This window comes from Lynx rufus, unplaced genomic scaffold, assembly GCF_022079265.1.
Source record: "Lynx rufus isolate CCGP_SWC_20201006 ecotype Redwood Valley unplaced genomic scaffold, mLynRuf1.p SCAF_8, whole genome shotgun sequence".
Classification (NCBI taxonomy): Eukaryota; Metazoa; Chordata; class Mammalia; order Carnivora; family Felidae; genus Lynx; species Lynx rufus.
The window spans coordinates 10,623,241-10,635,866 of record NW_025814896.1 but is presented as its reverse complement, the minus strand read 5'-3'; the positions used below and the strand labels follow the sequence as shown (position 1 = coordinate 10,635,866).

The 12,626-nt window shown below is 53.6% G+C and overlaps 1 protein-coding gene across 6 annotated transcripts in view; it reads right to left on the bottom strand.

Annotated features, from left to right (window-relative positions):
- NFATC2 (nuclear factor of activated T cells 2) overlaps nucleotides 1-12,626 on the bottom strand; it is a 140,197-nt gene that overhangs the window by 45,381 nt on the left and 82,190 nt on the right. The window lies entirely within an intron of this gene.

Here is a 12,626-nt window from a genome sequence, read left to right as displayed (position 1 = left end):
GTCACAGGGGCCCCATTACAGAACACTGACTGCCCCAGACATGCCTTCTTGATCGTCTGGGAACACAGGTGGCTTGCATATTCTGTCTCAAACAATGTCCTGGCTTGAGAAACCTTGGACAGGGGGGACAGGAGCCCAACCCCCCCCCCCACTCTGCAGTCAACAGCCTACATTTCAACGTGACTCATTATAATCATCGATGAGAGGTCTTTCTCAGGAGTGAGCTCTCTTTCCCTGGAGAAGAAGACTAGCTCCCCAGTTTGGGGCCAACAACTTGGGCCAAACAAAACTCTGCATTCGCAAATAACAGATTTCTTTTTCTGACCACCTACATTGGCCATTGGGCAGTTTTCGACGGAAACAAATCATTTCCACAAGTGTTTCCAGGGTGTTTTGTGGAACGCTGGCTCTGAAGAATATTAAATGGGTTTATGAGGACCAGAAACAAATTCTAAAGGTAATAAGCATTTGGAAAATGCTGAGTCAATGTCAAATGGGTTTCTTTACTGCAGGACTTCTCAGAGCCTTTAATCTGCTCGTGTGCAGTGTAACTCTCCGAGGTGGGCTGGAGTAAGTACCACGTCCCGACACTTGGCCACGGAAGCCCTCTCCCCTGTTTTAAGCACAACTGTTAACATCTTCTGTGACAGGTTAGATTTGAATCCATAATGTCTCGGCTCTCAAGGTTTGCCCAAAGAAATGTGGTTTCTAAGCATTATTTGAACTTCCTCGTATAGAACATATTTCCCAAAATACTAATTAATAAGGTCCTGTGATTGCTACCTAAGCCGACGCAATGTAGATAATCTTAACAACATGTAGACAACGAACTAGCTGGAGCCTTCTGTAACCATGAAGTCTACAAGTCTTGACCTTACGGTTCTAGTAGATGCAACTCCTGAAATGATTAAGGGAGACATGGGTTTATGTCAAAAAGGGAACAGGAAGAGGCAATCAACGTGCCAACTCCCACCATGACGGGAGGGACCAAGTTAGAGTTGCTGCCGTCTCCCCAACACCCGAGACATCGCAGTGCCCATGAACATCTCACGTCTGAGCATTCCAAAGTGGCGGCGGCTAGCATCAGCCACCGCTCAAAAGAAAGCAAGAAAGGACAGATGGACGGATGTCAAGGAATTTGAAGTTAGGTCATCAAGACAGGGCACTTTCCTGGTGAAAAGCCCGGGAGAGGACTAGACAGAAAAAAATTCTTATCCCTTTAGCAAAGACAGGTCAAAGATCATCCACCAGAGAACTATGTCCCTCCCAGCAGTGGTTATAAATGGGGCATGGTCCTTGTCAAAAGTGCATTCTTGGGGCACCCGGGGGGCTCAGGCAGTTAAGTGCCCGACTCTTGATTTAGGATCAGGTCACGATCCCACCGTTCGTGAGATCGAGCCCTGCTGGGGCTCTGAGCCGACAGCACAAAGCCTGCTTGGGATTCTCTCCCCCCTCTCTCCCTCTCTCCCTCTCTCTCTCCCTCTCTTTCAAAAATAAATAAACATTTTTAAAAAAAGAACGTTCTTGTTTACTAACTGCGATGTGAGCTCAAAGTCAGAGGATTAAGTAATAAACTAACGGAGGAAACGAACAATAATGTGTTGATGCTCTAGCCTCTCGTTGGCTGAGTTGAGTTCTATCACCAATAATCTCATTTCCCTGCATGACTCTGACCCACTTTGAAAAGGAAGGACCATTTTCAGGAGTCTCATAATTGGGAGGAAAGGGAGAAGTAGTTGGAAGAGTGAGCAGGATGCACTAAGCTGGGCCTGGCAAGCCAGCTCTCTTCCCCACTCACGCCAGCAAGTGAAGGGCAAAGCACCAAATGGCAGCGCAGTGAAAGCACGTCACCAGGCAGGGGGTTCTCGTAGGGTCTCTTCTCCTGGGCCAGGGACCCAAGAGGAACAAGAGGGAGCCTTTCCCCCATCTCTGGTGGGTATACCTAATAAGGAAAACTCCACCAACTAACAGCCATAGAATTCCAGTGCACAGGTACTTGGTTGGCTGGTTTTTTTTTTTTTAGTCTTTTTTTTACCTTAACATTTATTCATTCTCGAGAGACAGAGACGGAGCATGAGCAGGGGAGGGACGCAGAGAGAGGGAGACACAGAATCCGAAGCAGCCTCCGGGCTCCGAGCTGTCAGCACAGATCCCGACGCGGGGCTCGAACTCACAAACCGTGGGATCATCACGTGAGCCGGAGTTGGACGCTCGGCCGACTGAGCCACCCAGGCCCCGCTCCAGGGCGCAGGTGCTTGGAACTACCCTTAGAAATTAGCCAGCCCCACACCATCAGATGGGGAAAGTGAGGCCCAGGGAAGGAACGGGGGTTTGTCCAAAGGCAGGAGGTGGGCAGTCACTAAATCAGAGTCTTCAAGCAACAGGGGCAGTGCAATGAGAGAGATGCGGTCGAGTAGAAAAGCCCCAGGTTACCAAGCGAGACAGGGTGACCAGCTTCCTGGGAGGCCGACGGAGGGTCCTATGTAGGTAAGATCTTTCTAGGGTCACGTCCACCACAAAGGTTCAGGCCCATCTTCTCAAACCCTGCCCCCCTCTGCTCCCCCTGGGCCTCCAGATACGGTCTGAGCAAGCGCAGCAGCCTTGAGGGTCCTGCACAACCTGCTTCGGCCTCTCCAGGCACCACTTTGACCACCCCGCCCCCGGGAGAAGTGGCAGCTCTTGGTTACGAGCACAATCTACATGCAAAGCACCCCGTCAAAACACCTCGCAGGTATGGACTTGTCTAACGCATACAGCAACCCCATGCCGCAGGTCTGGGGTTCAGGCAAAAGCAGTGGCCCAAGGAGGCACAGCTACCGGTTGGGGAAGCCAGATTTGAGCCCAAGCAGCTGACCCTTAGAACCAGTGCTCCTTACCCCGTCGACGTGGTGTGGTTTCAGATCCCTGTGCCCAAGCAACTTCTCTGCCAGGACAGTGAAGGACACTGGGCAGGCGTTCCAGGGGGCTCATGTCTCCAGAATCGGCTGCAGTCCCTCCCAGGAAAGCCAAGCCACAGCCCCCATGGCACCCCAGGCAACCCTCGCCCGCTCTGTCACCATGAGACCGTGCACCCGCCTCCCCCATTCCCTCTCCAGGACAACCTCAGATGGCGCGCCCTCCTCATCCCATACCCCCGTGCTCAGCCATCTGTCAGCACAGCCGGAATTAAGAGAGTGCCATAAATTACAATCACTATCCAGTATGTGCTGGGGCAGAACGCCTCTTCCGAGAAGGCAGAGGTCCCTCGACAGATGCATGGCTGAACGGGGTGGGGTATATACGTCCAGCGGAACGGCACCCAGCCTCGGAAAGGAAGCGAATTCCGGCACACGCAATGACGCGGACAGACCCCGGACACATAATGCTAAGTGACACAGGCCCAACCCAGAAGGACAAGTGATATAATCCCACTTGCACCAAGTACACAGAATAGGCAGATTCATAGAGACAGAGAGCAGAAGGCAGGTCTCCAGAGGCTCAGGGGGAAGGGGGCGGTTATTACTTAACGGGTACAGAGTTTCTGTTTCGAAATTCCAGAATGTTCTGAAAATTGGTAGTGGTGACCGTGAGTGGTGATGGTACAATATACTGAATGTATTTAATGCCACTGAATTATATGCTTACAAATGGCTACAATCATCAATATTAGGATAACACATATTTTTACCACAATTTCTGTATTTTTTAAAGAATCGTTGGCCTCACCCTAGAGACCAGGCCTGTTTTGCGACCTGTCCGGTGGCTTCGAGTTTTTTTAATTAGCTGCTGCCATTTCAAACTGAGACCTCAGGGGCGCCTGGGTGGCTCAGGTGGTTGAGCATCCGACTGCAGCTCAGGTCATGGTTTTGCGGTCCGGGAGTTCGAGCCCCGCGTCGGGCTCAGTGCTGACAACTCGGAGCCTGGAGCCTGCTTCCGATTCTGTCTTCTTCTCTCTCTCTCTCTGCCCCTCCCCCGCTCTCTTTCTCTCTCTCAAAAACAAACGAACGTTAAGAAAAAATTCAAAATGAGATTTCACCTAAAAATGCAGACTTTGCTCTTGTAAAAAAAAAAAAATTCAGAAGATCTGACCATCCTGGGCGTCCTGGGCACCCACGCAGGGTGTGGCCTCTTCAGACAGGGCCTCCTCCCGGCTCCCCACCCCCCACCTCTCCTTTACCTTCTATGCCCCCACCCTGAGGGCCTCTGAGGGGGACAGGAGCCGCCTCCCACACCATGGGGAGGAGGACGTCAGCTTTCTGCAGAAGCCCCTCCACTGCGCTGTATCTGAGGTTCTCCCCCAAGACTGCACATTTTGTCCAGAAAACACCATCGCCCAAGATAGGTCAGTGCCTTTCTCTGCTGCCGTACCCCCTCACCCACCCAGAGCAAGGGCCCCCTGGCTGTCAGGACAGGAAAACACCTGGCTTTCCCTCCCCCCGGGCCCCAGGCCCCTTGCTCCAAAGACTTGACCTTCTCTTCTCTTCAGAATCACAACCACGTGTCCAGGAGAGCCCCTGTGTGTCCACAAGCTGGGCCGCGGAGGGATGTCCCTATACGGCCACTCGCTCAAAAACCCTCCGTCCTTCCAACCACCTTCCTGCGCTCCGGCCAGGGCAAACAGGACCCGCCAGGCAGCACTTGCCCTCGGAGGCTTCTGCAGCAAGATGGCCTGTGTCCTCACCCCTGGCCTGGGCAGGCCCCATGCAGCCTGGCTCTGGGCGGCAGGTCGGGAGAAAAGCCTGCTCACTCCAGTGTTTCCTGTCAAACCTTCAGCTACACGTCCGCTGTAACCCGAGCCATCCCGGACACCTTCTGTGGCCAAAACACAGTCCTCTGTGGCACCACGGTGCTGTCCCCTTTATTCCTGCAAACCGTGAACTCCAGGGCAGACAGACCCAGCTAGCAATTCTTGCATTTTTAGGGGAAATCTCCTTTTGACGTGGCAGCACCTAATTAGAGGTTTTTTAACCTAATACCCTGCGGGCCCAGTGGCCCAATTAGCTATGTGGGCTTGGATAAGACACTCTACCTCTCTCTGCCTCTTATCCAAAATATGGGGACAATCACAGTACCTATACCTCATTGGTTTGTTCCTAGACAGACACACAGCACAGAATAAGTGTTCAACAGACATTGGTGAGCATGATTATTATGGCCGGTGGCAACGTATTATTTAAATACTGTCTTGTCACTGCGTGCATATGTTCTACACAATGTATTATGGGGGGGGGGGACCACAAGCGTATTTTAACCAGAAAATAATACACATTTCTCGGCTTGTCATTATAAATTATAAATATTCTTGCCTGCGGGCATGGGTGGAGGGAATTCACAAAGGGACAGTGCCTGTTACAGAAAGCGGGTGTGCGTGATGCCTGACTTCTTGCCTCTCAGATGGGTCTTTTCACCATTACCTAAATTTTAAAAGGGCAGAGAGCTCCCAGAAGTGAGAAACCAAAACCTGAATCATGAGCCAAACCCAGGGGCCTGGCCTCTTCCTTTTGGGCATCAGAGGGCAGCTTCGGGAGTCCAGCCTGGTTGTGCATCTCAAGTGGGATCTACCCTGGGCTCTGAACAGACGTGTCCCCAACACGTCTGGAACTGGAAGCTGACCCTGCTGTCCTCAATTTTAGGTAGCACGTAGAAGGCACGCTCAAGGGAGCTGGTCTCTACGGGAAGGGTGTGATTTGCAAAACACCTCAAGACCACTTCCCTGGGCTCATCTTTCCTTCCCCCCACCCCCGAGTCCCCTAGCACACAAGTCCTGAGGTTTCACCAAGAGGACACTCTAATCCCATCCTCTGAATTGAGCTCCCAGGAGGCAGAGGAACACACAGTAAATGCTGGCAGGGCTCTCTCGGCCTGAGCTCACTCTCTCCAGGTTCAAGTTCAATCATTGCTATTTCCTCGCTGCGTGGCCTCTGGAGTGGTAGCTTGACCTCTCTGTGCCTCAGTTTCCTCCTAAGCACAGGGAAAGCTCATTTACCAGCTTCAAAGACTTGGCAAAAATTCAAACAGATTCTATGTAAAGTCCTTAGCAAAATGCTCAGCCCATAGTGAGGATTGCCATCATTATTATTTTAGAATTTGGGGTCTCCTAGGTCTGACCCTGGGGAGGAAGAATCGGCTGATCATCTTGACCCAAGGGTTCTGGTGGGTGTCCCGGTTCGTTGTGTCATTGTATTGCATCACAACTCTCATTGTGAAGAAATAAAATGGCCACAGAAAGTATTCGTTGGTAGGGGGCTGAAGCAATTATGGGCCCTCCATCCTGGGGGGGTGGGGTATCGGGTAGATTAGGTATAGGAACACCGGGCGGCACTCAGAATAAGCATGATCATATCCTCTGCCCTGGAAGCGTGCCCCTGTTACGTTAAAAAGCAGGAATCATTAAGTACTAGAGAGCAGAGAATGCGTGCCCCACACTGCCCACGCGGTTACACCCCTGAGACCAGACCGGATGGACAAGCTGAGACACGCACGTCTTCTAGAACGCCATTCAAAGAACGGGGTGGAAATACACTGCGTGCATTTTTCAGTATTTCATAAGATAGAGCTTTTCTCTTATGGACAAGTATATGGCAACTGTATGTTGACCAGCCTGTCTCCCAGGAGCCCTCTGGGGCCACCGTCTCAGACGGAAGCCAGGCATGGACCACTAACAATGAGCGAGCTCCTACCGCGGGGCAGGCCCTGAGCAGGTTGCTGGGACCGTGACATGAGCCACGCATGCCTCCCTGCTCCCCATAGGCCCACGAGAGCTCAGAAGGGAGGACCCATGGTTCTTCACCTCTCCTGGGACAGGGACCCTGCCCCTTCCTCAGCTTCCCTCCAGGCCCACTGGCCTTCTCCATCCCCCCCACCCCCCCGGCCCCCCCCAACAACCACACTCGCTCTCCTGCGGGCCTCACTCAGACCACTTCTTCCCAGCTTTCCGGCCCCGCTCAGGAGCTCCCCCTGGACCTGTCCCCACCCTCTTTCATTTTCTGCTCCCGCCTCCCATCCTCTGACCTCATTTTCTCAGCCTGTTGGTTCTCTCTCTCTCCCCTGCTAGGCCGTGGGCTTCCGGGAGGGGTACCACACACCTGTCTTGTTCTCTGCTCCGTCCCAGCACTGCCACGTCCGGCCCGCCATGAGCGCTCGGTAAACACCAGCGGAATAAATGCACAGAGCGACCTCAGGATTCCCTAGGGCTTGGCCCACAGCCACACCGCTGGCCTCTCCAGCGAAAAGACCCCCCAAAGCGATCGCCAAGCCCTTTGCGAAGAATCCTTTTCGTGAACTGAGTGGTGGGGGGAGGGGAGGCACCCGGAATAACAGCGCAGACACGGAATCCCACGCAACCAGAGCACTCGGGTCAAGATGATCGGCCAATTCTTTGTCCCCAGAGTCAGACCTAGGAGACACCAGATGCTCTCCAATCCACCCCCCTGACCCAGACCCCAGGTCTGGGACCCTGGGAAACCCTGCCCAGAACAGAAGAGGCCCTAGATGACCAAGGTCGCTTCTGCTGCTCCGGGCCGAGACGAAGTGAGGACTCCGGTCCCTTGCGCAGATGTCTGGGCAAACTTCCCCGTCCTAAATTAACAGGGACTGGCAGCCAGCACGAAAAGGGCCCTTCCAAGTCTTACTCAGAGGGGAAGAGCAAAGAGGGCCAGGTTCTTTGGGCAAAGGGGTTAGGTCTAAAGAAGACTTAGCAAGACTCTGCAAGAACTAAACAAACACGGGGCGGAGGGGGTGCCTGGTTCAATCGACGGGTCAGCCTGCGTGGTAGAGGCACAGGACCCGGTAGCCAGCGCATCCGTGGACCGGCGGCCACCACCTTGCAGGTGGTTTAATGTCCGCTTTGCAGATGGCTCCCGGGCCCAAAGTGCCAGGAAGCTGGACGGCTGGCATCGGGTCTGGGCCGGCGTCTTAGCAGTCAGCCCGGAAGAGCCACGGGCTCCTGTCAGCACTCGAAGGAGAAAGAAGGGAGCTTTCAGAAGGAAAAAAGCGAATCCGTCCTCACTCAGGCCGTGAGCACTCCACTGGGCTCGAGGCAAATGTGGAGGAAATCAAAGTGTCAGTTTGTGTTAGGAAACCACGCGTGATGCTTCCCAGTCCTGGCCCTGCTCTTTTCACGACTGCGAACGAGCACAAAAATGTGTGCTCCCTGGGTGTGGGGGCTGAACGAGCCGAGCAGATGGGGGCTGGGGATCAGGAGTGTCCCACAGCTTAGGATGTCGCCCACCCGCAATGGTGCGGCTGCCCAAATGCATCTGCGGGGGGGGGGGGGGGTGGAGAGGAAATGCGTTGATTCCCAGCATCCTGCTTCTCCTGATGTCCCATCACCTCTTCGGCGGGCTCAGCCCCTCCGTCCCCCCGACCCCCCCGGACAACTTCACTGGGGGCTCACAGCACCTTCTGCTTGCGCCCCCCAACCCCTGAGTCCATGCATTCTTCCAGATGGCCAGAACCATCTTAACGAGCTAAATTAGATCACGTCCCTCCCCTGCTTAGGACAAGAGCTACCGGTTTTTATGTTGTAATAAAATCCAGGGGCGCCTGGGTGGCTTGGTCGGTTAAGCGTCCGACTTCGGCTCAGGTCACGATCTCGCGGTCGGTGGGTTCGAGCCCCGCGTCGGGCTCTGTGCTGACAGCTCAGAGCCTGGAGCCTGTTTCAGATTCTGTGTCTCCCTCTCTCTGTGACCCTCCCCCGTTCATGCTCTGTCTCTCTCTGTCTCAAAAATAAATAAACATTAAAAAAAATTTTTTAAATCCAAAATCCTCCTCCATGCCTACAAACCCTGGCATGATCTAGCCACGTCTCCCCCCACCCGCCCCGCCCCAGAGACCTCTCCAGGCTCGGTCGGTGTCAGACTCCCCCCTGCTCTCAGGCTGCACCCGCAGCCTGGCCTGCTTTCATTTCCTCAAACACCCCAGGCTCATCCCCAGGCTGGGACTACGGCACTGGGCGGCTATTTCTGCCTGAGACCCTCTTCCAATAGGTCGGTGCAGCTCCCTCTTTTCTGCTCGAGGCCTCTGCTCAAAGCCACCTCCTCAGGGAAGGCTTCCCTGATCACACCCCCCAGGGTTCCCAGATTTAACAGATAAAAATGTAGGACGTCCGGTTCAATTCGATTTCCAGCAGACAGCTGATGCTCTTTTACTACAAGTATTGCCAAGCCCTGTGCCACTGCAGGGGACATGCTCATACTAAAGAAATGTGTTGACTGAGATCTGAATTTAACTGAGCCTCCTCCATGTATCCCCGTCTGAGCCCTCCGCCTCGCTCCTATGGCCTGGTGGCGCTGTCTTCAGAGCACCTTCCCCCCCTCATAAACAAGTTTGGGACTGTCTGCCCCCTGAGAGCAGGGACCTCATCTGTCGTGCATCCCCAGGGCTGGAGCAGAACCTGCGCACAGTAGGGTGTTCGGTAAATACCTGGGGAGTGGCACTGCTGGGTCGTTTGCCACAGAGGCTGGACTGCAGGGCGCCTCTTCTCAGCGATGAGCTGTATCCAGCCCCGTGCCCTGGGAACCAGGAAGTGGGGGTCTGGGACTCAGCCCCCCACCCACGAGCTCTGGCAGACGGGGGCAGGGAGCGGCCATCAGTCAAGCTCCCCCCAGCTCCTCCGTGAGGCCACGACAGCAGGTGTCGGATGGCCTGGGGGGCAAGAGGAGAAACTCACCTGTGCCCCCCAACGACTCTTACTCTCAAGACGAGAAACCAACACAGCCCTGCCGTCCTGGCTTCACGTGCAGTCAATTGAGCTCCCAGGGGGCACGTGCAAGGTCAGGTGACACTTTCTGAGCACCTACTATGTGCCTGACACTTGGAGATCCTTGATCCCCTTTCGCTGCTGAAAGACCTGACACAAACCCCATTTTAAAGATGGGGAAACTGAGTCCCAAGCACAAAATATGGGGCCTATCCAGGCTTCGGGCCAAGTCCGCTGGAAGATCTGGCCTGCCTAGACTTTAAACATAAACAATTTTTATTTTGTAAAAAGAGCGTGAAACCAAAAATGTAGAAAAAAAAATACGAAAGGGTGTTAATTACCACAAGATACCGTGAACTTTCTTGCAGGGGGGGCAGGGGTCGGGGTGCAGGGGGAGACTCCAGCCTGCTGACTGCAATTCACACACAGGTCTACTGGCATCGAGGACCATTTCTGATGGTGGAAAAGCTTGGACCTAAGGGAGCTAGAAAACTCCCTTGTCTGTGTCGTCTTTCAAAGGCTTCCACTGAATGAACCGCAGGATACAGGATTCTTTCACCCCAAAGCCTGTCCTGACATGCAAGGGACCGAAAGCGAGACTGTTTGCTCGGTCTCTAGCGGGGCTTTGGGGCAGCGACCCGGCCTCTGGCTTTGGAGGCAAGTTTTGCGTCCCAGCCAGCTGTGCCTAAGCGGTGGGATCCAGCCCAGGGGGCCGAGGCCACTGTGGACGTGAGTCACCGAGGGCAAAGGTCCGCAGAGACTTAGTCATGCCCCAGCCCAGCCTGGAGTCTGACCTTTCCCAGAGGGAAGCCCGAGCTAGAGAGACTCCCACACCAGGTCTATTGTTTCAGAAAGTGGCTACGCTGGGCAAAACCAAACCCGTGGAGAAAAACAGGTGGCAGGAGGAGAGGCCTGCTTTAAGGTGGTTCCAATGTTTCTAGGATACTAATTCATGGAAAGATGCTTAATTTAGCAGAAGAATTTTATTTTAAGCATGTGCATTTATATTTATTAAACAAAGCTCAAAATACAACCTTCGGGAACCTCCAAGTAATAAAGTGACTCATATTAGGATGTGATGACTCAGTGGGGGAAGAGGGAGCCCCACCACCCACGCCTCCTTTCTAAAAAATCAATTTGCCCTCTCAACAGGTGATGGGAGCCTCTGCCATCAGACTGTTCCAAGAACATCGTCCAGCAAAACAAAACACAAAATTCTCTTCAAACAATTTAAGTCTCAAAGCTGAGTAATCCGATGCAGGCAGGGTTCCAAGAGACACCCCCGCAGGACACAGAGAGCCAGGGAGCTCCTTGGCTGGGGCCAGGGGCCTGAATTCAGAAAGATTTACCAGCTGAAAAATTCCAAAACCCTGTGTCATGTGGGGGAACCTTCCAAAACATTGGATCCCGCCCAGAAGTGGCCAGTCGCTCAGAGCCATGGCAACCCTGTTTCTGCTGCCACATCACTTTTATTTTTGTGTCCTTAGATTTTTTCCTGTTTTGCAATGTTTTGCTGGGACCCCCAACTCCGCCTGAGGCCCGGGTGGCCGGGGGCCAGGGTTACCAGCTGAAGGTCAGGAACAGCCTGGACTTCTCCACGTGAACTTCGCCTGGAAGGTTATTACACATTTTTTAAATTTCAGACACTATATAGAGGCTTTGGGGCCACTGCCGAGCACGGTAAATAGGAAAGATCCTCATCATCCTGTTCGGTTTCTCTCTCTGTCCTCACGGACATGAGAGGAGGGCTTCCCCGGGGAGGGGCGGGGCGGGAGGGGGGTGTCACGTCCAACTGCACTTGGGATTCCGGCTCTGCCGCCAGCTGTGGGCTGACCCGGGACTTGTGTCTTGACCCCTACGAGCCTCAGTTCCCTCAACTATAAATGGGGACAATGTCACCTGCCCCTTGGGGCTGGTGTGACAACCGAAGGAGACGACACCCAGTCCACAGTATGTGTGAGCACCTACTACGTGCTAGGGATCGTCCTAGATGCTGTGGATACAGCAGCAAACAGCAGGTCTCTGTCCTCGAGGAGCTAAGACGTGGGAGGCCAGATAACAGACGAGTAAGCAAACAGGCAAGACAATTTCAGCAGCGATACCTGGGGCCACCAAGAAAACAAAGCAGGACAATGGGACAGAAGGGGACAGGGTCATGGGGCACGCTGAACAACTTCAGAGCAGACGGTCAAGGAGGGGCTCGTTGAGAAAGTCACCTCTGTGCTGAGCCTTGAAGGCAGAGGAGGACCCAGCCTGGTACAAAGAAATGGTGGAAGGACATTCTAAGAGGGAACAGCCAAAGCAAAGGTCCTGAGGCAGAAACGAGCAGGGGGTGTCTGAGGACAGACCGGAGACAGGTGTAGCTACAGCCAAGTGAACAAGGAGAGAGTCCAAAAAGCTGAATTCAGAGGGATGGGCGAGGGCCAGGTCATACGGGCTCCTGGAAGTCATGAAAATAATGAAAAACAGTAATAAAAATAATATCATAACCATTATTATTACTGCTGCTATAAATAAGATGCCATTTTCCAAAACACCAAGCTTTTCTAACTTAAGAAACACCATGCTGCCCCTCTCCTACTGTTTTTCCGACAGTCTCCAATTTGTCATCCCGCTGGAGTAGAAGCTGCCAATTCCATTTTAGTCGACAGCTATAAAAAGAACATTGGACCTAGTGGTGCCGATGACCCAACGCGGGGGCTAAGATTAGCCCAGGAGGCTGTCACCTTTCCTTAATGTGAGAACCAGCTGGGGTTCCCCTTCCTTGGAAAACTTCAGCTGTTCCACTCCGCCCCGCCCCGCTGCGCCCTCGCCGGCCAAGCTGTCCATGGAGATGGGAACGGGATGCGTTTTGGAAAAACGAAGTTGAGCAACAGGGAGTCCCCCTGCAGAAGGCAGTCCCGGGCTAGGAGGCGAGTACTCAGGGTCAAAAGAGCACGGCAAGCCC